We start from the raw sequence: 26,967 nt of genomic DNA, 5'->3' as shown, positions 1-26,967 counted from the left end.
CTGTAGATACGAAAGTTAAACGAATTTCGGTTATTAGCAAACAACTTCATCGTTACATACTTCACGCAAGTTGAAAGTATGTCATAAAATCGAATTTTTTACGTTAATCGATAATGTCATGTTCAAATCGATTTATGTGTTGCACAGTTCATAAAAGTCGAACGAAACTCATTAATGGCGAATTTTTATTACTAATCGATAATTTTTATATCGGATTGTATATTATAAGATTCATACAAATTTAATTTATCTCACAAAATTCTCCTATCCGATGTGTTATATATTGTTCGATACATTTACTTCCTTCCTGTAGATTAACAGTGAAATACGAAGCTTTATATCGACATGTCAATAAAGATGTCTCCTGTAACGACATATACACCGGTTCATGTTGAAAAAGAGAAACACGAGAACCTCTTGGCGCAAGGAATTCAAAAGCAGTGAATGAAAATACACAATGGAGAAACTCTACGGTTCACGATTCGCAAAACAAACAAAGCTCGACATATGAACTTGCTTGTGAGAAAAAATAACCAAATTCTTTATACGTAGAACTGAACATTTTCGCGACAATTGTAATACATAGTACATAATGAAGATATAGAAATTTTCACATTCACAAGAAGCATACGACTCACAGATTAGTTATTGTAAAGAAACAAGGAAACTCTCTAATCAAAGAATGAATGAAAACACACGAGGAATTTTCAGTTTCCACGATTTACGAAAAACTGCGCGAGCTAATGGACCAATCTGATCTGATAGTCTCGATTGATGTAGAGATCGAACGAGAGATACTGAAAGATATACGACTCACATATGAATTCGAATTGTCTCGATTATAGCTGGACACGCGCAGCGAGTAATTTTTCGAGCGCAGGACGTGGCATGAGCGCACAACGAGCGCATCTACCGGCACTGAATACGACTGGCTGACTGACTGACTGACTAACCGTCGAGAGGCCGCCGTGTAGCACGAGAAAGGAAGAAGAGTTGAAGAGTGAGGAGAAGAGACGATGCGTATCGCCGGGCCGATTTTTCGTCGTTTCTTGGTGAGATGCGCGGATAACCGCCGACAGATGAATGAAAGCAAAGCACGTTCTTCGAGGCGCGTGCTTTTCGCGCGAATTCACCCACCGCCGAACACAAGCACGACGAACACACAATCCAGACGACAAGCAGCTAGACCAGCCAGGCACGAAAACTACCCGCGCTGCGGCGCTGCCTGGCTCCTCGGCCCTGCCCGATCTCGGCCGACCTCACACGAAGCCGCACGAGCCCGAACGTCGCGAGTCGAACGCCACGAGTCGAACGCTTTCAATTTATCGGGCGCGCTTCATCTTAACCCCTTTGAATATTTCTTCTCCTTTTTGCAGTGATGTTTGAAAAGTTTGTTAATTGTTTCTCCTTGTGCGTATTGCGTGTAAGTGATGAAAGAATGAAGTGGGGAAAATGGTAAGATAATGATTATGGAATGATTTGATGAATATGTTATTGGATAGGAGAATATCTTTTTTTAACTCTTTTGCAGCGGTTAATTAATTGTTTTTGTGGGCATACAAGTGATGGAAGAGTGCAGTAAAAAAAGTGACAAGGTAAGATTATCGAGTGATTTGGTAAATAAATTGTTGGATAGTAGAATATATGTTTTTATTTTTTTTCCAGTGTTTGGTTGATTTCGTTAACCGTTTCTGCGCACTGTGTGGTGCGCAAGTGATGAAAAAATGCAGTAGAGAGAGAGAGAGAGAGAAAAAGAGAGTGAGAAGAGTCGAGTAGAGAAAGTGGGAAGTGTAACAAGGTAAGATTCTTTCTCTTTTTATAGGAATATTTATTTTGTTTAATTAATTGTTTCTACATGTTCTCTGAAGTGGAGAGAGTGAAAAGTAGAACTATGCGGTAATTAGATAAATAGATAGTTGGAATCAGAATTCAATTACTAACGTTACTGTAATACAACTGATTGAGATGATATACAATTAAATATGAAAATATTTGAACATTTATTGTAATGAAAGTTCGTGCTAATGAAATTTCAAAAGGTTTCGTATAATTTTCGCGAACTATTGTATGTAACGAACGAGATTGGTTTAGTCTTATATGGTTGTATGTATAGAGTAGAAATACCGTAACGGGTGATAGTAGGTTATGTGTTAGTCGAGTAATTGATGGATAATTGAGTGGTTCAGGTGGTAAGTAGTACAGGTCAATCGTGAGAACATTATTAGAATTATAATATACTGAACCTTTCAACAAGTTGATATTGCATTAATATTGTTTGCAATTATAGCAAATGAGTGAAAGATGTTGGTATTGTAAATGAATCATTTTATTGCTCGTATCATTTTATCTTATTATTCTATCATTTGTCATAATAGATAAACAGTATTTAAATAGGCTGGAAGATAATATTCACATTATGAATGAATTATTTCATCTTCATCCATTAATACGTACAAAACATTGTCAACCAATGTTTGTTATTATTAAAAGTGCAAGAATACATGGAATGAAAAAATATATAATTATTCAAAATGAAGGGGATGTTATCATCTACAATTATAATTTAGTAAGTGAAATAAATTCTCATTTAGATTACACTTTTCTTAAAATATCTACATAAATATCTCCATTTAATTATTACACAAAATTCAAAGCATATTTTTTATCAAAATATTTTTAATGGCTCTACCAATATAGAGAGAAATATAATGATGAATGTAGCAAAAAATAATATGGTAATAAGATGTTGAAGTAATACTTTCATAAATATAAATTACAGTATAATATACGTATATTTCCTCCAATATTTCCAGTCTTCCAATTTCTCTAAAATTCAAAAATAAAAAACACATTATTTCTCTTCCACATTTATTGCTTTATTGCTAAATAAATTTGTGCTCCATATTTTATATTCCATTCATTTGATTCTCTAAAGAAAACGGTAGGATAATATAATTTCTTTTTAATAAACCATATTTCCTCTGATTTTCGACTCTTCAGTTTTCACTTAATTCACTTTTCCTAGCGGAAACTTGTGGAATAAAATTTCTTGATTTATCAAGGTTCGTTCATCAGATTCATCAGTCATTTCGTTTTCACATTCTTTAATTTTATATATTTTCTCGAGAAAACTTACTTTACATAAAAAATATTCTGAAGATAGAGAATAGTCTTTTCTGTTATCAAAGTGACGAGATATTGTAAATCGAATGAGATCAAAATATCACGGTGTAAAAATAATTCTGTGTGCTTCGATGAACAATTATTTTTTTATTCTTCGCGAAGTTCAGCATTATTTGCTTCATACGCGCGAACAGTTGGCGGGGAATGTAGCGAAAATACTTTAAGGTCTTCTCATTCGTTCATCTGTGCAGCAAATGGAAAAAAAACAGAGAAGAGACAACGAGACAACAGAGAAGAAATAACGAATAATGTCATTGGCCGTTCGATATTTTCCATTTTATTCAATCCATCAGCCATGACCAAAAAAATACGTCTATATTTCCTTGCTGTAGAAACACGAAGAACACATAGAAACCGACCTTTTCCGGGTAAAAAGAAAACTGACAGAAGGAAAGAATGTTTCTGCGTTATAAATTTTTCTTTTGTTAAATGTTTCCTCTAATAATATTCTTCAGTATTATTGAGGACTATGTTCTAAAAACCTATCTTACGTATATTAAGATTAACAAATCTAGATTTGAATAGTAAACATTGGATACGAATTTAGTTAATTTTATTGAATATTAGATATCTAATATGCTCTAATGCATTAATTTAAATGAGATACAAATATAAGAATTCAGCGATAAGATTTACGAATCCTAAATTTAAAGATTTAAGTGATTTTTGTTATTTAAAAAGGATTGTTATTTTATATTATATACTTTTCTATATAAAATTGCAAAAACCAAAGTGCGAGAGGCGAGAATTGATTTGGAACTATCGAGGTATTTCTTCAACACCACAAAGCAACACTTTATCCAATAAATTTTCTATTTGTAACGTAATATATTGTAACTTTCTCTGGAAGAATCGGAGAATCTTTCTCGTACTACCGGTCCCATCGAAGGAAAATAGCCTTCGGTTTCATTTTCGTAACCCAGCGAGTTATTTCTAGAGTATAGTCCATCTATTGACATGAAAAATATCGCAAATTTCTCAGTTCTCGTGCGAGTTTCTGTCGCAACAAAAAAGGAACAAAAACAAACTTTAGACTTTTATATCAAACTCAGATAATTTAATTCACTCATATAAATGCATTGTTTATCACATAAAGCAATTTCTTTTTTCTCAAAAAGAAACACGTGGATATTCGAAGAACACCAGAATAAAAGAAAAATAAAGCGAAAAGGATTTGCGTTTCAAAATACGATTTGCGAAATTTTTCGACGATTCCTTTTTATTTCATTTTTGAACGGAGAAAAATCGAATATTTTTGGCACTGGATAAACGCAATATAAAAGTACACACCAATGGAATAATATTAAATCTATTTTTTTTATCCCGAAAAATATTTGCATTCGAATTTTGTCTTAACTCTATTTGCGGTTTTTTCTACATATGTTTGAATGATTTGTTTGAATAGTTTCGGTAGAAAAATTTCGCCAACCAGAAGCGAATACTGATAAAGCAGGAAATGAGATAAAGTGATTGAGGTTTGCTCTTGAATATATGCAAACATGTGTACTCACTGTCTATAGATTTAGTAATATCTCGTAACTCATTATTGGTAATTATTGATCCATGAAAAATTACTTTCCGTATCAAATATTTAAGTACTGATACTATTCTAGTACGAAATTTGTGCTAGATATTACAATTATTAACATAAAATTTGCAATATAGAAATATTTATTGCGTAAACTTTACATTGGAACGTAAAGTTGCAATGCAAATATCTCATAAATATCAACATAAAGTTATTGATTTATAGAAATGTTCTTAGCAGACAATATGTACTAGAAAATAAATAAAATTCAATTATTCAGGCAATAACATAAATTATACAACGAACTCTTTCAGTTTTTCTTGCGACCATTTTCTCTCGCATAACGTAATGCTAATTTCGATGATGTAATATTCTAGGGAATATTCTGGAGCTGATATACTCCTAATAAACATGTTCCACATCCTGTAGCCATTGATTATGTCGTGTATCATTAAATGTTTCTTGACGTCCGTCTTCATCTAACGGGGACAGCGGTCGATCTATAATGAGATACACGTGATTCTAACGCCTCGAGCATTCCTCGCGATTCAATAATTGACGTCGTACATTTATCGTTCGATACATGATCATTCCTCCGATAGAAACACATCGCTAGACACATAACCAATAACGAGAGATGAGACACGCGACTTGAAGGAAGAAACATTCTCAAGAAGATGCTCGTTCGATTAATTCTACATAAGGTGGAAGAGAATTTTCCGGCTAACGTCCGGTTAACGTCCGGGTATTTCCCGATATCGAGGAGACCGATGCCCCTAGAAATTGCAACTGTACAGAGTTAAGTAATTGTTAGGTAAAATTATCGATTTTAGAATAATTCCGTGGATCAAAACTCATATATAAAGACGATAGTTGCTGGCGTTTGTTATTAATTTTGAAGCGTACGAATGATTTAAATTTATTACGTGTACTGGAATTTTGTATCAAACGCAAGCATAAAATATCCGCGACTGTCTTAGAATATAAAAAAAGATCGATTATCGGCTTTTTATCTTCTTTTAAAACACAGATAAAAAATTGCAGATAGAAGGCGAGGTTTCTGGAAAGGTGTTCCATTTCGATGAAAATTCGCATGTCTCGCGGGCAAACGAAAAAATCTGCTCGGAGGATGCAGAACTCTCGCCAGGGAAACTTTGACGAATCGAAAGTTGCTAGCAGCTCTTTCCAAAGAAAAGATTCGAATACTTTTCTGCGAGTTGGAAGCAGCGCTTTCCCCCGATGTTCTCGCGATTTGTTCCCCCTTTGGCCCTGCGTTCATGCCAATCGTATGCGATTTCCTCTTTCAATCTTTCCTGTCGATCAAACAGACAATTTATTCCTTAAAAGCTTTCGACGATCTTCGAGTATTAACTTCTCCCCTCTTTTTATTATTGAATTAAATTTGACATGAAAGGCAGCGGTACATACAGTGGTTCACGGACGTGATGAGATATAGGTTCGTTGTCGATCACAGGGATTAGAATTTCCGATGTCAACGAGAATCGTCGAGTCATTAGATTGATAAGCTGGAATTGAAAATTTATAGTTGTTCCCTCCTACGTGATGGATCATCCATAAAGGAAACTTGTTATTCTAGATCACGTAATTAATTGGTCGTAATTTACTACGGCTCTTAACGTTCTTGCCGAATTTGGTATATTTCTTCGGGGTATGTTGACTCGTTGGTAATTGAAATTAAAGGTAATTGGATTTAACGGAGCAAAATTAGAAACTTACTGTAAAATATTATAGTCTTGATGAATATTGGGAATAGAATCTATCGCAGTGAAACTAGAAAACGAGGGTCGAAGTTGCAAAAGTAAGATCGCTCAAAAGCGAGAAAGGATTTGTTGGATTTGAAAATTCACTCGGCGATGGAAGATGAGCTTAATAATTTCTGACGGCTCGTTGCCGTTTGCAAATATTTCAGCGCACTGGCGCCTATGTTTCATCGTCGAAATTGTTTAATTAACGTTACTAGTTGCAACGTAGACAGCTGTGCGATGAATTGCATTCCTCGTCGGTACGTAACAGACGCGTTGTGCAATTAAACGTGCACGTTCTATCACAAAACGTTTCCCGATTTTTACATTAACACGTTAGAAACTTGGATATAATGAAGGAAATTCGAGACTTGGGTGAGACTTTCACTGGATAAAACGAGTATTTGAATTGAGTGGAGAGGTTCACTTGTTAAAATGCACGTGTTTCATTTTATTTTATTTTTCAGTTCATTTCGATTATTCCAAATTATCATGGAATTTAAATCGTAATTTTCTCTTGGCAGCTGTGAATTTTTCCTGGTATTTAAATTTAACCGATTAAACCATACTTTAAAAACAATATTTTGCGATAACTCGTGGCTACAGGAATAAAAGAATATTTTGTGATAACTTGTGGTTACAGAAATATTTCAAATATCCTGGAAATTTCATCTCAAGCCCGTTTTATTCGATCTTTGCATTTTACAAAATTTTTGTCACAAAGTAATGGCTCTGCTGGTAATTCGCGATAGGATCATCTCGAAGTAGAATATGCAAAATCTCTTATATCGTTATTTACAGATTCTCGCTTTGCTCACAACCTCAGAATGTTTCAGCCTTGCGTAACGAGTCTTTCAACGAGTCGATTTTATTAATACGATGCGCCTAGCAAAATTCCTCGTGAAATTGCATAAAAATCCGTAACATATTACGAACGTCTTTACAATGGGACAAGTCATATGCCAAAGATAAATATTTGGCTAATGAGAAATTAAAAGAGTGGAATGCACAGAGGACTGGAATTAGTATGCCTGCGAGCAAATGTGTGAACGAAGTGCACCGCCTAAGTATGGAAATTTATCACAGAAGAGGCATTATCATAGTGATTAGTGGGCACGTTCAAGCACCGTGACGATAGTTGCGAGGAACAGGAGTCACGCTGATAAATTCGGCGTCACGCACCAAAGAATGTGGTCGCTACGCATGGCGAGTATTTTGATTTGAAAACATGTCACGTAATTCTCACTCTTCTGTACGTTTTTATTATTTTTTATCGTCGATCAACTTCTTATTGTCTCTTGAATATTCGCCACGCGACATACACTAGCTCGCAGAACAATTCGATTTTTATACAGTTGCGGAAAATTTATAAATAACAATTTATCGAAGGAGAATAATATTCTGTCTGTTTAAAAGGATGTAAAGGGGAATTGTTAGCTTATTCGTAATTAAACTAGAGAATGAGATGCGGATATTTAAAGCATATTTCAAGTATCCTCTTAGTATAATCTTATTTTACGACGCATATTGACCGAAGAAACCAAAACCAACATTAAACAGGTTTAACGTTTAATACTGTTTACATAGTAATTTAAACCGTAATTTAACAGATTTATTTCAGCCATTATTTGTAAAGGATAACATAGAAAGGAAGCAAACATTTTTTAAAAGTGAAAAGATTAATCTTTTGTTATTAAATGAAATTTTCAAAAAAGAACTCTATAGTAACTCGATGAATTGTTCACAAATCGTTGGAAATATCTCAGTCGGCCCAAATAAAAGTTGATTTAGAAGTTAACGTAATCCAAACACGTTACCACGATTAACGGTACCCTGCGTGGATTCTAAGAATTTATTCGGGCGCATATTTTATGTGAAATCGAATGGCAATCGCGCACGGTGCCTCTGGATCTCGTCTGTATCATCTGAAACACTCGTCATTCATATTAAAGAGCTCCAGTTCACTCACCTTCGTCGTTCAAGTAGTTCGTTCACTCGTATAACTTTTTATAGTCGCAAGAAGAAAAATGGTACGATGAAATTTGCACGTTGATATGTAGGAAAATCAGACCTTTCTATTAGCAATGCATCTACAACACGCGTCTTTTATTAATAAGATAGAGAAAACAGTATTCTGGTCTCTTGAAAATTTCAACATTTCCATTTCACCGTTCACCGTTCACCGTATCAGCGCCATTTAATTAATCAACTCGCTCAGCCAAATTCGGCCACTCGATGAAAAATTCAGGAAGCCAAAAATTCTCCCCTCGGCACCGCCCTGATTAAATCCCTTAAAACCAGAAATGATTCTGACACGCGACTGACGTTCCTTCGTTATAACACCCACTTCGTTAATTTACGATATAATTAAGAATTTAAAATGGTCTGCAGACCCTAAAGCTATTAAAACCGCCACGTGTCGTGTTATTCTTTTCACTCGAGGCGTGGACGCGTTTATCGAATCGCAAGATAGCATAATTACGGTGTGATGTTACGTGTACACACGAGGCAACAGCTGTTGAACACACACGCAACAATCACGAAAGCTGTCTGCGAGCAAGGGAGAGTCACGAACGGTCCGGTTCAGATAAAACTCTAGACCTCACTATTTTTAGCTACCTAGAAGATTTCAAGGAGATCGGAGACTAGTCGTTAGCGACCTTTTCGTTCTTACTGGAAGAAAAAATGATACGTAGTAGTTGGACACCTGACCAACCAGTCGCCATTTAACTGAACGTTACGACTCAATAGGATCAAGCGTCTGCGCCGCGTTAATCGCATTACGAGCACATCGCAGACAACGTAGAAGCCAACGTTCGCGTACAGGCCAGGATTTGATAAAATTCTGAAGTTTCTTTAAATTTCTTTCTTCGTGTGATAAAAGAAATAAAACGAGCAGTATAAAAGACTCTATAGTTTTACGAAATAAAAGCAGCGAATAAGTATAATTTATAAGTTATATTTACGATGATGCGTACCAGAGGATAAGTCACTATCGCCGATATGGGAAAAATTTTGTAATACAAAAGCTACCAGAATTCATAGTGCATATCGATTTTTGATTTTTGTTTCATCCGTCACTGTATATCGGTAATTTGCGAATTACTTTACATCGTTGACCAGCGTCAAGAAAATTGGCAAGTTACCACGAGGATGGAAGCTCTATGGGGAATCTGAAGTTAATGAAAATGAAGTTAAAAATAACGCTTGAATTTGGAATTCAAATTCCGAGGGGAAAGAAAGTTCTTTAAAGCTTCGTTGATTAAAAACTTGTGCCGATTTGCCAATTCCTCGTGTACCTATAACATCTACATAACGTTATATTAAATTGTTCTCGTTTCTCAAGCGGCAAAATTCAAATAAAAATTTAAGCTGCGACTTTACTCGGCAAGCTCGTTTAATCTGATGAGACCTCGTCACGCGATTCGACTTTATTCGGATTTATTTTATTCGCAAACAAGATATAATATTATTTTCGACGAACAAACGAGGCAGACTGGCACGAGTTCATACATTTCCGCCCCACCTCTACGCTATTTCGCCGATATCCAAATTAGCTGCTTTTATCCGCACGTTCAACAAACTGTTTGCACCGTTTTATTCGTTTCAATCGAGTCGACAAACGAAGGAATAAAATTATTCGCTGCCTGCTTTCGTATAACGTTGCGTTAAATGTACAATGTTTTGCGAATTTTGTCGCAGAGATTTCACGATATTAATCGTTGTTATGATACTTATTTTTCAATAAATGATACTTATTCACGCGCGCTGTTCAATAATTCGCATTATATTGGTCGGTTTTTGGCAGGAAAACACGTTGTCTAGAAATGATTTCCCCTAATTTCGAAAATATTTATTTCGATTGCAGCGAACCCATTCCAACAGAATTTCATCTGTTTCTCTCTCGTAATATCAAAAATTAACGAATATGCCAACACGTGCCGCTATTAAGAAAATTCGCGACACAAATATGAAACGTGGCGATCGCGAAATTCCGCGATTGGCATCGCTTCAAAACTTTTCGACACGCATCGGTGCGTTTACGCGAAAATTTCATAAATGTCGACGTGACTCCGTGTCAAAACTCGAAACACGAAACTCAGTGTGAAACAAATACGCGAGAATTGCTTTGAAGATGGCCGATAGAAGAGGAAATAGGATACTTCTTTCGTAGAAATCGCGGCGAATTTTGAAAGAAACAGGACGGATAAAAAGAATGAAATTTGATTAAACCTGAAGTTCGAAGCTTACATTTGTCGGAATTTCTCTCGCTAAGCTTCGACGACACTTGGATTTCAGGCCGGAAGAGATCTCGTTAAACGTGGTCAGCCTGCTGTCCAAAATATATTTCCTATCAAGCAACTTCTGGAATTGTTAATAGCTTTCACTGAATTACCATGTGACGTTGTATTTGCAATTTTAAGCAAAGCAAAAATAATTAGCATAAAACGTGGCTTTTTTTATAGTAATATGACGTAAAATATGGCACTTTTCAAACTTTCATTCGAGATGCCAACTTTATTCTGCGAAGGAGAAAAAAGATTTCAATTTCTATTTTGATTATAAATTATAATGAAGCAAACTGAGTTATGGAACTGTTGTAACACGAAATTCGTTCTACATCTGAAAACACGTTCAAGTAGAGAAATATCTGAGAGCCGTGGAAAATGTGCGTTGTTATTACGTGGCAGTCACACACGAGCACTCGACTCAGTTTGTGCTGCAGAGTAATGCAAAATTTGAATAGCGAAAACCGTGACATCGCGTTTTATCGTGTCATCGTCGTTGATGACAAATAACGCTCGCCGACTCGACTAATTCTTGCAAATACCTTACGCTTGGCAGACCCGTTGATCGAATAATTTTGGAGCTCTATAAATATTCGGACCACCGCATTTCATTAGCGACCCAATAATATCGGTCTCGAGTTTCACAAAAATTTTCGGTCACACTTTGAGAAATCGTGTTCGTTTCACCTTCCAACTTTTATTCCAAAATTTATTTGCCCGCGTTGAAAAATAATTATTTATTGTAAGATAGGATTCGTACTTTGTTAACAGAGTAGCATCTTCTCCAAAATTATAAAGATATTAATTATTGTATTAATTATTGTATAATTGAAGAATGCATCCAGAATCTTATAGTATTATAGGATGATATTTTTTTTGTTAATATAATACATTCTTTTTTCTAAAATTATACGATAGTCTGAATAAATATGTGAGAATATCGGTGGTTCAAAATTTTGAAGCTTCGCAGGCGAAATAGATAAAAATCGAGTTGAGCTTCGGGAAACAAGAATTTAACGAAAATTCCAACTTGAAATTTCAAGCTTAAATTGTAAATTTTTACGTAATAAATTCGTAGATAAGATGCTTAAAAGATCCTTAAAAGAGCAGAGAATCGAGTACAAGGTTCGGAGGAACCCAACGATGGTTAGAAGGAAGACGTGCACGGAGAGCAATTATTTGGGGAAAATAAAGGAAAAAGGAACGATTTTACACTCGAACGAGAGCAAAAATTCGGAAAAGGTAGCGTCTGTACGAGATTGTCTGTGGAAAGAGCGCACACACGAGCCAGTGGAGAAGAAGGTGCAAGGAAATTGCATCGCGAACAATCACAGAGATTCGTCCTTTGCTCGACGAGGACCTCGCTCTGTGAATCTCTCCACAAAAGGATTTTAATGATTCACCTGATAGACCGTGTTTCGAATTTCCACCGACTGGACAGCTGCGCTGTGATTCTGCTGTCTCGTTAAAGAGTTCGAAACGATTGCGAGAAGATCCTCTTCCTTTCTGGATTTTAACACGGGATAATGAGCAGCTCTTGTCCTTCCGACATGCTCAGAACATAATACTTGTCGCGATACAATCTGCTCAATTTTCAGGTATTTGAATATTAAGTCGACAGATTTGGTATCTTCTAATTTTGATATTCTTCAATATAATTTTTTAATAGAATAAAACAAACTAATAGCGTATTACAAAATCGAAATTAATTACTGTGCAAGCAAACCAATCACCTTGTCTCTTTACATCAGGAGATTATATTGAAACAGTTATTATTATTATTATTATACATGAATGTATAATATATATGTAAGATCGTTTATCACGTGGTAATTCAGAAGATCGATTCTGAAGTCTGAAAATCGAGATTATTGTGAAAATACTTAAATAAAATACAGAAGTAAATAACAACTAAGAATTAACAACAATTAATAAGAGTAATAATTAAATAAATAACAAATTCTGTGCAGTGTCTACCTGAAAATCGAGAATCGATTTTCAACGTCCTCAGTTACCGATCTTTCTCCGTCGATCTTCAATGTTTTAAACAATAATTCTTTCTACTGATGTTGCTCTAAATTATGCTCTTGTGCATAAAGAAATTATGCACAAAAATTAAGCGCGCGACAATAGTATCTAACGCGTTACAATTTAAGAAATGTATTTATAAAATACATCTCACGAAATCGCAATTGCAGAAGAAAATAAGAAGAAGGTGGATGATAAAGCCTCGTTCTGCTATAGTGCCGGAAACGATTTCTCCCATGTAGCATGAGGATCAAAAAGCAGAGAGAAGTTTCATTTTGAAACGAATCAATCTCCTCCGCAGAATGATCGACGAGGTTGAACGTTTACTAATTCAGCGTTGAAGTAATTGTGTTTCAACGTTTTGCCCCGTTCGCCTGAAATTAATGGAGTAATTTTGTACGTAATGGAATTTCGTGTGTTGTTTCGAATTTCAATATCCATCGTTTAAATCGTTTTCGATAGTGCACAGCGATGCACCAACGTTACGTTACAGAGAGCTAACCAAATTTTTCCTATCTTTCTCATTATCATTTCATTCTTTGAATTATTCAGTTGTTGGCGAATTAATTGAAATAAAATAATACACAATATTCTATGGTATGGAATTGATTAAACATTTCATTTTTCTTAGAATCTATATTTTATAAAAGGGAAGAGAAAATATTTTTAAAGAAGGAAATAGGAAGAATAAATTATTCAGGGGATTATAGGATTTTATTAGGTTTTCCTGTTAATCTGCATGTCACGAGCTTGCAATAATGGAGCATCGATTTTTAATGATTCCTCGTTTCGATGGAAAGCTGGAAAATTCGGGGAAATCAATTAGTCTACGGTTTCACGCCCACGAACATTAACTATGACTTTTTGAGTCCAGGAAATTGGATTTGATTGCAAGCGGATTAGATCGATTCTTTGAAGTTTCGTCGAGTTTCGCGTTAAATCGAAACCACGCTGCTTGAAAATCACTATTCGTTTCATGTTTAGTTTACTCGCGATGGTTTAATCACACCTATGTATATCCCATTTCTGGCATTTCGTAATTTCCGTAGATTTAACTTCCCAGTATTTATTTTACAATTTTCATACGATAATTCTTGTCCGTGCAGTATACTCCTCATCCAAACTGGGGCAAGTTTTCAAGTCACGAATTTTACCCGAAATAAGAGAAATTCTTAGTGAAAGAAAATACTCCGATTCTTCTGCAGATTTAAATAGATACCTTTGGACCACGATTGTCCGCTAAAATTGAAAAATTCTCATTCGAAGTACCACTCTAACTGCTTTGTAAATCACAATCTTCGTCCAGCATTAGAATATTCTCATCGAGAATGGTACTACGACTCGTTTGCGAATTCGCGTAAAACATATAGAAACTCATAAAAAAGAATGTGTCACGAGACAGAATAAAAGATTTCATTCAACATTGCGGGAATTCTCAATGAAACGCACGATGCGAACTCGTCCTAACTCATCCTCTAAGCCAAATATTCCTTGGCAACGTTTCACATACAATTAAAGAACGTTGATCGACGCGAAGAATGGACGGAAATTCCATAGACCACAGACCACGAAAGACACGATGCTACGCTATCGTTTCATCGTGGAACGATTCGGTAATTTATCCGCCTCTCCATTCGCGAATCGCTGGCATTCCAGTTCTCCATCAAGAATCCGAGCCAGTGATTCTGCCGCTCTTTCGTTTCGAGGCAAGGTATTTGCGGTTTTCGCTGTGTATTCGTGTGTGTGGACATGTCGATAACGCGTTTCGATAGCGAAACACGAAGCGATGGTGATACGATGGTAAATAACGTTTTACCGCGATGAAAACCGCAATCGATGCTCCGCCCTCGATGAAATTTCTCACAGCAACTTTTCTTCCTTTTTCCACTCCTCTCCTTCGTCGTTACGTAAATCGGTCTAGTTATTAGAAGATTACCGAAGAATCGGGCAGATTGTATAGATTAGAAGCACGAGTTATGTAATCGTGCATTGTTAGTAGATAAGGCAACTGTGGGCGTGTATTATGGAGCATGTTTGCCGGAGGTGAAATTAGGGAAGAAAATGTCAGAAAAATGAGGGCATTATGATAATTTTCTTGGATTTTTCTTCGGCTAGGTTCTACGAGGTCGTTTTACATTTCGTGATTAACTATACTGGATCCTTTATCCTGTGTGTAATTGGTGAATTAACCTTAGGTCTTATTAATTAATACGATAGTTGCACCTTTTCATAATTTTACCATCTAATTTCTGATAGTAACGTTTGACCTTTCCTGTTAAAATTCCAATATATAATATCGAATATTTCTTACTTACATTTCGTGGTTAATTATACTGGTTCCTTTATTCTGTGTCTAATTGGTGAATTAATCTTAGGTCTTACTAATTAATACGACAGCTGCACCTTTTCATAATTTTACCATCTAATTTTTGATAGCAGCTTTTGACCTTTCCTTTTAAAATTCCAATTATGTAATATTAAGTATTTTTTACTAATATTTTTCTGTACTTTATCCACCACTAAATTAATGGTAAATAAAGATTGAGTAATGGTGATAAATAATGTGAAGTTGAAATTGTTTGAGTACGACAAACAATTGTTACATATTTTGCTTCGCACGGCGTAGAAAGAATAAAGGATTTATTTTTAATAGCGTAAATACGCGAAACGCGTACTTTATTTATTCGTTCTTTCATTAGTTGACAAAATTCCAAAGCATGGCGCGAATGAATCGGACAAATTGAAGAACTTGTGTACACACACGCGCGCGCACAGTTTCATTTTTCAGTATAACAATTTATTTCCTGAACGAAATCCTTCATTTCGTTTATTTTCCTCATCAGTTTGAGAAAAATTGGATACGGTTGTTGCTTGGAACAGCTGGCGAAGCAGTTACGGCATGGAGCTTCGTATTTTAAAATAAGAATTTACCGTTTCCCTATTAGCAAGGAGAAGCTCGCGCGTGTTATCAGGAAAAAATGTTCTCTCATATCAATACGAAAAGAACACAGAAGTTTCTACATACGAAGAATAGAATTTTTGATTTCTGACACGTTTCAAATTAGACGTGTGACAAGGTGTCAAAATAGTATTTTAATTGCTCCAATTTCTACCTCAATAATCCATCAATTTCCACCTGTCAGTTTCGATTTTCTCAACAAGTCTCTACAAAAGTATCAACAATCCAGTCATTTTCTGTGACACCACGAACAATCCATTGACGTAGAAAATAATCCCACCCTACGACATATCCGCTAGTCCAACAATCCTCCATAATGACATTAATAATTGACCAATTTCCTATAATAATTTTTTAATTTTCTTAACTCTCTGAATTTCCTTTCGCGCAATTTAAAACACCAAATACCAATGAATCGTTGCGAAATCATGAGAGCACGAATTCAGTACACAAAGCGTTATTCCCAACGACTGACATCGATAAATACTCAATTACTGGATGGAATGCGCGATCAATGGCTACTCTGGCTTTGATAAAAATAATGGCGGTGAGAGATGGCTGACGTGGAATGAAAACAAGCCAGCACGAGGTTGCATTGTGACGCAGCCCGAAAAGCAGACGCGCGTGCCATTGTCGGCGCTTGTCCGCAGCACAATGCCGAAAGTTAGGTCCGTTGGCAATCGAAGGCCATTTGCGTGTGCCGCGAGTGAACAACCGGACAACGGCGCTTTGACACTGTAAATACAAACTAAAGTGCTAGTGACAAGACAAATTATTTGGGACGCGGCCAGGAACGCGTTTATCGCGCGTTCTTCCCGGCATATCGACTGTCCATAAACGACGTCGCATTAACCACGGCAACGTCGACAATTGGGTCAAGATGGTTAACAAATTTTCAGGAAATTGTTATTGTTTTCGCTAATAGTTGGAATTATTCGTGACCTCTCGGTGGAGGAGCAAATGAAATTAATTGCGACTGAAATCTCGTGTCGTTGTGAGCTTATGATAAGATCGCCAGATTGAACGCGTATGTATTTTCAATTTCGCAGGCAATTTGGAAAGAGGCTTTAGAGTAAGTCTATTGTTAAATAAATGTTATTCGATAAACTGAGCACGTTTACGAGAATTGAAATTTTGTTGGACGATTGTAGATGAAGCTTCGATGTTTCTTTCATGGGACAAAAAAGTAATACATAGTTGGGAAGACCAAGCGGAAATCCCAGTATTTTTAATGCTAAATACCGTCACCTGTCGTGTCAGTGTTCATTAGATGGAATCTGTTGCGTGTCGATCTGCATTTATATTTGAATAGTCGATGCCCAGAAATTCTTGCGTTTCTCTGTAATTGATCTGATCGTATCCTGATCGCTAATCCTTGAGAACGGCTGTATTAATTACGGAGTCGTTACAGTGGCTGAGTAATTTCTGCAAAAAGAGCCACGTGTTTCCAGGTGATATCTTCATTGACATATAAAAAATTCGCTACAGAGTTTCACAATTTTTTAGAATGAAAAAAAAAAACAGCGTGTGTGAAAACTTCAACAACCTGATAAAGAAGTCAGTATTGAAGAAATCATTGAAAGAACTTCTGCACCTACACTTGGGGACCAACTATCGCGTTTATACAGGTGTCGAACAAACTGTCCTTACTCCATTTCGCCTCGGGTGCAACAGAACGCATTGATCGCGTGGCAAGGTCGGCCAATCGTTCCCAAAATTTATCTGGGATGTCTCAACGCCAATGATTTATCGGCCAATTCTCGAAAGACCTTCGCTTGATCGGATTTTCGTTAATTATGATCTCGTTTGCCATCTGGTTATTGCTTCGTCTCTCTTTCAATTTAATTCATGCACCTTGATAAGAATAAGCAGCCATTAAGTTGTTAAGTTGTTCAGTTTGCTGAAATAGTTACGGTTTCTTCAACCTTCGCCTAAATCTTTGAATGATGTTTGAACGTTTACTCCGCTCGACTAGACCTTTGGATCTATTTAATTTTTGCACACCTGTAAATACTATTGAAAAATTCCAAATACACTCGTATGCGTCACGATAGAAAAAGGTGCAAAATTGAATTAAAAAAGAAATGTAAATTTGATGATTCAACTGATCCTGAGTTTGGTGCAGAGAATTAAGTATAAGCAAGGGTTTACTGGAAAACTATGCAACAGTTGGCCAATTGGTGATCAGCCTCGATTCACAATCGGTCAGGGTTTCACATGCATGAGTTAGCAACGATCCGCGAAACGCCATGTCAAACAGATTTCCTTCGACGGGAAACCGGTTTACCAACATGGATTCAGTGTACTTGTGATCTGGCTTCTGATTGTCCACTTATCACTCCAGGATTCCTACGTCAGTGACACCGTTCGTATAACTAGATACTAGTTTTAGCGGGGACTGTGAAAACACTTTTTACGCCATTTTGCAACGATTATTTGACATTAGAAACGCTAGCTTTTCCTTTTTTTTTTTTTCGTATTCTTATCGAATAATATAAATCGTTTTATTTTATACGTCAAAAGGATCCCGAGAATTTCTTACTAGTAAAGTGCGAATATTTGTGTAAATTCATATTTTTCGGAACTCAATTAAAGAAATGAAACAGATTCACAATGATTAGTTTCTTTTAGATATCTTGAATATTTTTTCATATCACGTGCACCTCTTCTGTATATTTCTACATAATTTTTGCATAAATCCACACGTATCTATAGTCTAGGCGTTATTATAAATAAACTACAAAATATATTCATCTTTCTTGAATCACTCGTCGATAATTATACGAAAATGATATAGAAATTTAAAAAAAAAAATAAATTTTTGTACAATTTTAGAGATTTTTATGAAATCCTGTAGATTTCTCATGGAATGTATATAAACGAGAGCTTGTTTTCACGAGGTTTGCATCATAATAGTCATCGATAATTTTACTACCAAAATAAAGATTCATATTTCGTGTACAATATTTATATTTACTTGAATAAAAACTGTATACAAGAGACGCCGCGAGCTTATCTACAATAAACGACAAAAAGACAATAGTCGAAGCTACGTCACTGCACAAAACACCGTCCCAAAAATGCGTCTTCCGGTCCATTAGCCCGAATATCAAAGGGAGTTAAAAAGAATCTGCAGAGCCAGAAACAAGCCTTTCCCCCAAGAAAAGGTTAAACGTGAATTCGAAAATTCCAGAAACGACACTTTCGTCCAAATTAGTGACTCTGGAGATATTACGATTCCATTATGAAACTACTTCAACCATAATCCTTAGAGCACAACCATAAAGGCGACATGACCACCATGTTCCAATCAATCGAACCACATCGAATATTCAGGTATCACAAAGAAATTCCTCTGGCGAGCTCATCATTCCCTGAATAGCCTTCTTCTTTACTCTCCTCGTTGGGTCAGACTGTGCCTTGCTCGAATGGCTATGTCTGCCCCTACTATGATGACGGTCGGACAAACTTTTCGTAATATTAGACAAATGTGAAGGATTTCTGCAACGCGAATATGAGCCAGACCGACTGACACAGGACATTGACATCCCACTATTCTTATTTGCCAGTTTTTGATCCAAATTTAAGTACTCCATTGTTGAAGATTCGAGACTGTTGCCCGAGTACACGCTGTTCTGGGTTATGGAGGATGGTCTCCTTTCTAACTTCGTCAAATGGTGATTCGTTTTTGACAAATGGCATCTGGATTTGTTGAAATGGAATAGAGGAGTCCTCGGAGGCTCTGGGATGCCATTTGTGAACAGGATTGGCACGATCACCACCTTTTCATCTGTCTTGGCCATTTTTATGCCGGATAGATTTTTCAGTACATCAGTCTTGCTATTATTTATCGATTCTGAAGAATTTACCAGAGTTTCTATCGATTTTTGGCCGATAACATTCGAAACTCGGAGCTGTTTCATTGTCTGCTTCCCTGAAGATTCATTTTGTCTACGATCTAGAATAGTCATCATGGAATCTTGGTCCTTCTTCGAGATTACTAGTGAGGCCTGACTATTCACACGACTACGATTTACATAGCGAGTTCTACCGCTTCCTTCAGATCCGAGAACCATAACAGAAGCTAAGATACTCTGATCCTGGGGTCTAATGAGGCTGCTGTTAGACTCGTTGTTGGAACGCTGACATGTTCCACTTGTTCCTTCGTTATACGAACTCTCACCTACAACTTTTCCATATGTATAGCGTTCTTCTAAGGAGGTATTGACACTTATGACACGTAGATCGGGCCCAGAAGTAACAGTTGAGGCATCCAAAGTCCTAATTAGTTTCCCAGATCCACATCCAACGCCTGACGTCCCTGCTTGTGCCATTTTGTCCAATCTCTTAGTCACATTTTGGCATCTATGATCGATTGTTCTACTAGAACCTAGTTTTGTCTCATTCTTTTTCGCGAACTCTTTCTTGGATTTACTAAATTCTGACTCGTCATAGTACTTGGAAGAGTGTGGTTTCTGATAATCAAAGACTTCGTTTCTGTAAGGTCTGTAGCAAGAACTGCTGACAGATGGGATCAGTGATCCAGATGGATCCCTGTCTACTGGGCCCCCAAAGTTAGCGTAAGAATTTCTCACAGAGGCGTAGTTATTATCGTCTTCGATTCGCCAATCGCTGGCTATGGTTGACACATTCCTTTCAACGTGTTTAGACGAACGGACTCGAGGAGCCATCAGCGAATACGAGTCTTCATTTGTGAAGCTGATGTTCCTGCTGATAGGTTCTCTCATAGAGAAGGAATCCTGAGTCAGAAGAGTCTCTTTGGTCTTTGTGCCAGGTCCTAGCGCAGTGTAGTTTTTATTGCTTTGATGTTGACCCATCAGACGAATGACCTCATTTCCTTTGGAGTCCTGGCCAAAAGTCTCTGTTCTGCGCAGATAGTAGCCAGACATGTCAGTTGATGGCGTGTACTGACAATAATGACTCTGCCCTGGCAGAGACGGGACATTGAGATTCAGGGCTCGGAACTTCCCACTAATTTCATTAAGTTGGTGCTGGAGAGGACCTAATTCGCCATCTATCTTAAGAATTGCGTCCGTATCCTTGGTAATTCGAGACTGTTGCCTCGGTTGATGTAAACAAGAATGCCCCTTTTCTGGAATTGGGGGAAAGTAAAAAGATTTGATAGAAGGATGAGGATTCTCGGCGATGCCTATCAGATCGTCGTTTTCTTGCGTGTTTCTAGAGTTCCTTGCTTCTTTGATAGTGGACCCTATTCCGCCCGAGCATCTGCTGCTTTTTCTTTCTTGGTCGAATTCTTTAGAAGATATCTCCTCTGGTAATTCGAAGAATGTCACTTCCTTGGTGCAACTTGGCGAACCGTTGCTGGTGTTCTGAGCAGGATAGAATTATTTGCGATTGATGTAGGAAGAAAAAACATGTAGATTCTAATTTTGTAATATTAAGTCTCTGGAAGACTGAGTAATTGGAGTGGAAGCCAAATGGATTGGCCAGTTAAGATTATTTCTTGTTTGCCACTTTTTCGTATCATGGAATCTCTACCTACAGGCTGACATCTCTACAGGGTGAGATGAAATTTGTGGCACAGACGAGGTCAGGAAGATCCTATGATCTAACATAATATGAAAATCAAAAATAATTTGAAAATGGAGCTTCCAAAATAATTTCATCATTCCTGATTTTCATTTTATCTCGTATCATAATATCTTCGTGATCTTATACATATCACGAATTTTGTTCCACCCTGTATATATATCGACTAGACTGTTCAACATCAGAGACGTACGGCCGTATCTATACGTCCTTTAACGTAATCACCCGCTTCCCCTTTTTGCCATTATACTTTCACTGTCTTGTGACTTACAAGGGTATCCTCCCTCATTCGCTTTTTTCTTTTCTTTTTTTTTTCTTCTCTTACCAACATTCATCTTTGTCCTTTAACAAGGATGAAATAGGAAAATGGCGGAGGATTAGATCAAAGGGAGATATAATTAGAAGAAAGATAAAGTTTGTTACGTCTTTCACGGAGCTAATATTTATAACAATATGGGCGACGTGATATGGGATGCTGATGAAGTTTTATGAAAAATAGAAAATAGCCAGTTTTGACGAATAATCACCTGGAGCATAGGTAGCACGATTTTCGACTCTAGTTTCTTGGACTCGTAATTTTCATTAATCATCTGCATCATAAAAGTATCGGTTGAGCTGGTCTGGTTGGAGGCCGACGATAATTCTGGATTAATTCGAGTTACGATCATCTTCATTTTCCTTTGACGTGCTATGGAAGACTCCGACATCATGGTTGAGCTTTCTTCTTCGTTCTCCTCTTTCGACGAGCTGGTGCTTTTTAGCACTGGCATTGACTCTGACTTGGACAAAATTCTGGATGCTAAGGCTGCTTCTTGATTACAAGACGACTTCTCCGATGACTTTTCTTCCTTAGGTCTCGGATTCTCTGCTTCGTAGTCACAGTCTGAACCGATTTTCCTTAGATTCCTTGGCAGCATCTCTTTAATTTGCTTCCCTTGCATGTCACGGACTGCTCCTTCACTGGACGTCTCGTAATCTCCGTCTGATATGCGGGAAAGAAGATTACAGTGTGGCTTGTAGATTATGTTGAGTGGAATTTTCGCTTTTTAATCACTTTTCCATTGTTAATGCGTCGGTAAAATTGATATATAAAATTTATAAAATACGAAGTTAATTTTGCAATTAATGGTGGTAAATTAATGATAAAGAATAAATTGACTATATCGCTACATACATAAGAAATTAGTTCCTAATTCGTTTACAATTTTATTATAATTTGGGAATCCAAATAAACATATTAAATTTCGTATGGTATAAAATATGATATTATTTAATTATTCGATGATATTTTATACTATGACTGGTAGATTGAGGCAATGCCCATTCACGTGCTCATCACAGTATACTAACGACTGCTCTATGAACCCGTTAGTTTCCACATAGATCATTCCTAAACGATGCCTTGACTATGATTAATGCCACCAAAACCATGCCGCTCGTCAAACTTCTTCCTGCCAGGAAACTCTGCCACCGAAATCAATCATCTTTGACTTTATATCTCTATGTCGTTGAATTTTCATTTTGTCAGACAGAGAATTTGTCTTAAATACTCTTTTCCTACATAGTCAAGGGTTTTCTCAGCAAAAAGAAAAATTATTTTCAGGAATTTTTCCTTCTCGAAATTAAATAAAATAATATTCTTTGAAACTCCATTGCTCATGGTATCGATCAATTTTAATATACACAGTATATTAAATATTTCTATCGCATTAAATACCAGTTTCATCTTTCTTTTCAAAATTTCTTTTCTCCTCCAGGATTGCTTTTGTTCTATTAAAGCCAGAAGTTCCCAGTACACTATGCTTCTACCATATAAACGAAGAATTATATTTCCCTCGACCTCTTTTATTCCACAACACCTCCTTTGATTTATTAAAAGAAAAATTATATTTCTACGTAACCTGTTTATTCCGAGATTGCTTTTGGTCTATTAAGTCAAGAATTTTTTAATATGTTTCTACCACATCATACGCCAATTACATTCGTATCGAATCTCCATTTCCATTTGAAGATTATTGTTAATTTGCCAAATGAAGGAAAGCTGCGAACACCCCAGGGAATTAAAGATCATGACGAACCATCGGTCTCCGAAGCGCAAGTGGTCATGTAGCTGGCTCTGGCCTCGACTGACATCACGATCGAGAAGGTTAGGCTACCGATACCGCCGCATCTCTGTGCTCTCTTGCCTCTTTACCACAGATCTAATGGCGTCGATCAGAGGGACACGTGTCCTCGCGGCCCCCTGCTACCATAATTCAAAGAGATCGCGGTGGAAATCGCGAAATTCTTCCACGTACACACGTGATCCTGCGCGATTCTGACGAAGGCTGCGACATTCGTGTGTCGCCGGACCAGTAATCGAATCGGACGATTGTTTTATCGAGACAGGTTTGTTTTCATTCGTCTTCCTTCACGTATCATATCATAGCTGAACAAATTTCGTAGGTTTTTTTTTTGAAAGGACGAAGAGTATATTTTTTGCAAAAATGTATAACTTTGACTTAGCGAAGGTTTCGTTTCGTTGGCTAGCTTTGACCTTTTTGTACAATCAGTTGGATGTTCTTTTGGACAAATAAAAGGTAACGTATGTTAGATAGGTGAATTTAATGGATTTAAGAAATAATCACAATTCTTTTTAATTCAACATTCAGCGTCAGCGAAGTCATTAATATAGAATTTTAATAAATTTTCTATTTTCTCTCCGTTTTAATACCGACTTTTTCATAACCATCTACGTTCAAACAAATGTTTCGAATTCAAAGCGTTTCCCAATATGAGATTTCAATCCGATTGAATCTTTTATGTTTTCTCTGTCCACCTAGCATTTTGGTGAACCCAGTCTTTTACGTTATAAACGAAGAATGCAAACATTTCTGCTCTCGTTTCAATAGAATATTCCGTCGATTATTATTCATTTTGAAAGTTCATCTCTATACTTCACTCTTGAATTATATTTATTAATATTAAAATATTAATACTTCCAATATTTAACATTTAAATTGACTAAAATCATTACACATTTAAATACGTTTAATATATTTAATTATGTAACGTATGTATACAAATGATCAATTTCAAGTGTAATTTCACAGAAGCCAAAATTATTTTCACCGAGTGTTAAATATTTCAAACGTGTTACATCGTTGCCATAATCTGCGGTGAAAATTTTCACTGCAATTCGAAACGAATTTCCCGCTGAAGAAATCGATCATAACGATCGTTAAAAACTTGACATCGTCAGCTCGTTGATATTTCGCGAGCATAAATACGAGACGACGATTCCAACAGACATAATTACGCATCAGCTATCTTGGTAGAGCAAGTTGGCAGATGTCCACGAGGAATATCGTTCGAAATGCATAGGCCATCGTAAATATGAATGATGATCGCGATACCGTAAATTATTCTGTCACCTATGACGTTCTGGACATCCTAAAATAATCGCGGGGAAAACCTGTCCGTGCGACTGTTCGCGCGTTTCTCGAAATATATCATCTAACAATGTTAACAGCGAAACGTTTCGCGTTTCACGCGCATACAAAATATAGAACAATGATCTCTCTTGCATGCAGGGGAGCTGTCGAATTTTTAGGACAAAGATTTTCACCAAACAATTTCATTCTATACTTTTTATTTCAATTGTAATTCTGGACAAACGATTTAACACTATTTATACTATCAATTAAATCTATAATGTTTCTAAATAAATAAAAATAAGGAGAAACTTACGGATTTCAATGATACGATATTTAAAAAAAAAAAAAGAAAAGGAACATTTCTTAACGAACAATCATAAATGCTCTCGTTCCGTAGAATAAAATACGATAACACGGTGATACATAAAACCAACTAATTATAAACTTCATCGCGAAATACAATTCGACGCGTCTTAATGATTTAACGAATGTTTAGTAATTTAAGAAAAAAACAAGGGAAAGTTTTTTGGAAATACACCAAAGTCCAGAGAGAAGAAATAAATGAAATTGTAACGTTACATGTTGTTTAAGAAAAAAAGAAGGAACTTCTTTTTTTCGTATGTAAATTGGCTTCAATAAGGATGTCGATAGAAATCGTCAGGTTTTATTTCCAACTACCATTGCCTTTTCGTCGATACCTTTTCATACGTATCGAGTACGCTTCTACATGTTACGTAACTCTCTATGCTTCGATTTTCTAGCTTTTGTTTGAACATTCCCTCTGAGCATCCACCTTGCTTTCCTCTATGCAAAGAATCTCGTGAAACGAGGAACGCTGCTTGTATTTTTGTAAATAAAAATGTCAAAGCGAATGTAGAAATTTGGGTTCGCGTATTCGAACCAGATCGATGGCTTAAGCATGTCGTTAAATTATTTTCTTTACATTCGACAGTTCAATTTAATGGTTAAATAATTTAATATGTTATATTTATTTGATACGCTGGGAAATTTTTAGTTTGCTATTAAAATAGGTCGAAGTGTGTCGTGTGATAATGTTTGTAACCAATTCGTTTTGTGGATCGTTGGTTCGGTAACATTTATGGAAAAAAAGCATCGAAATTCCAAGCTTTGTGGAACGAAAATTATTTCCATTGACTGCGAGCATTTTTATTTTCTATAATCTCGAGATTGTTGAACTTTTTCCAATTAAATCTAAAAACGCTTTTTCAGACGTCTCTCGCTGCACTAACGAATAAAAATAAAAAGCGTCACAGCACGAAACAAAAAATGTCCAAGTCCAATTAAAACTTCTCTTCCTTAAAACTTCATTTCTAGAATAAAAAAAAAAAAAAAATGCACGAGATAAAATAAGACGTGTACAGAATTGAAAGTATCGAACGTTCAAATTTATCATTCGTATAGGAAGTATAAAAAATATTTAATTCCATTTTCTCGTCAAATTAATTATCAATTATAATTGATCAGTTCTGCTCGGGCAACCGAGGTGAACAGACGTGTGCTCCGGTGTAGTGATTCACAGAAGTATTTCAGAGTTAAATAAAATTAACGATTAGTGATAGTGAGGGGAAGCAATGCAGCAGCAGATACCAACAATTAAAATTGCAACTAAAGGGGAAAGGTATTATATAAACAGGTCGGTAGATTTACCAGGCCTAAAGCAACAACAGCAAGATATTAGTAATCAAAACAATAATCAAAAAAAGAAAAAAAAAATTATAATTGATAGAAAAATGGTTAGAAGAATGTGAGAAAGAAATGATGGAACTATAATTAGACCGAGATTGGAATTGACTAGGATTAGAAATAAAATAAAATTTATATTTTGATTCCAATAAATAATCTCTTCGAACATCGATCGTATATTGGTCAAAATATTACCATGAAAATTTCATTCTCTTAAAGACCGTTTCATCGAATTGGCAAATTCATTGTGGGATGGATTCGTAGTCACTTGAGAATGGATTAACGAAAATCGATGATCTTGCAAAGTCGAGTTACCGAAGCTAGTGTGAGATAATAGGTTCAACGTCTCTATTGCCCGCGTTAAATTGATCGACGTCCTCGAAATGAGATTTTAACGGAGTGGGAAACAAAACCAGGCCTGATAACCAATGCATCCACTGTGAAACAGCCGTCCAACAGAATTACTCTCTCTCTATACCACTTTTAATTGCCATTCATGACGAAATTTTTAATTACTCGATAGCGT

At 36.2% G+C, this 26,967-nt stretch overlaps 2 protein-coding genes across 6 annotated transcripts in view; one reads left to right on the top strand and one right to left on the bottom strand.

Moving 5' to 3' along the window:
* LOC122576262 (cAMP-specific 3',5'-cyclic phosphodiesterase-like) overlaps window positions 1-26,967 on the bottom strand; it is a 357,163-nt gene that overhangs the window by 262,023 nt on the left and 68,173 nt on the right. Inside the window, exon 1 of one of the 5 annotated variants that reach the window (XM_043746294.1) lies at window positions 954-1,135. The exons of 1 other annotated variant lie outside the window; for it this stretch is intronic. The gene's annotated coding sequence lies outside the window, so the exon portion shown is untranslated. Of the gene's footprint in view, window positions 1-817; window positions 1,136-26,967 lie in introns of those variants that run through there. 3 more of the 5 variants (XM_043746292.1, XM_043746291.1, XM_043746293.1) reach the window with 3 other exon arrangements.
* Window positions 1,267-26,967, top strand: part of LOC122576268 (FK506-binding protein 5-like) — a 73,678-nt gene continuing 47,977 nt past the window's right edge. Inside the window, exons 1-3 of the mRNA XM_043746320.1 lie at window positions 1,267-1,455; window positions 1,532-1,595; window positions 1,666-1,798. The gene's annotated coding sequence lies outside the window, so the exon portion shown is untranslated. The remainder of the gene's footprint in view (window positions 1,456-1,531; window positions 1,596-1,665; window positions 1,799-26,967) is intronic.

This window comes from Bombus pyrosoma, linkage group LG16 (assembly GCF_014825855.1).
Source record: "Bombus pyrosoma isolate SC7728 linkage group LG16, ASM1482585v1, whole genome shotgun sequence".
NCBI lineage: Eukaryota > Metazoa > Arthropoda > Insecta > Hymenoptera > Apidae > Bombus > Bombus pyrosoma.
Note: the sequence above shows the minus strand (reverse complement) of the source record. Positions and strands in the feature narration are given on the sequence as shown.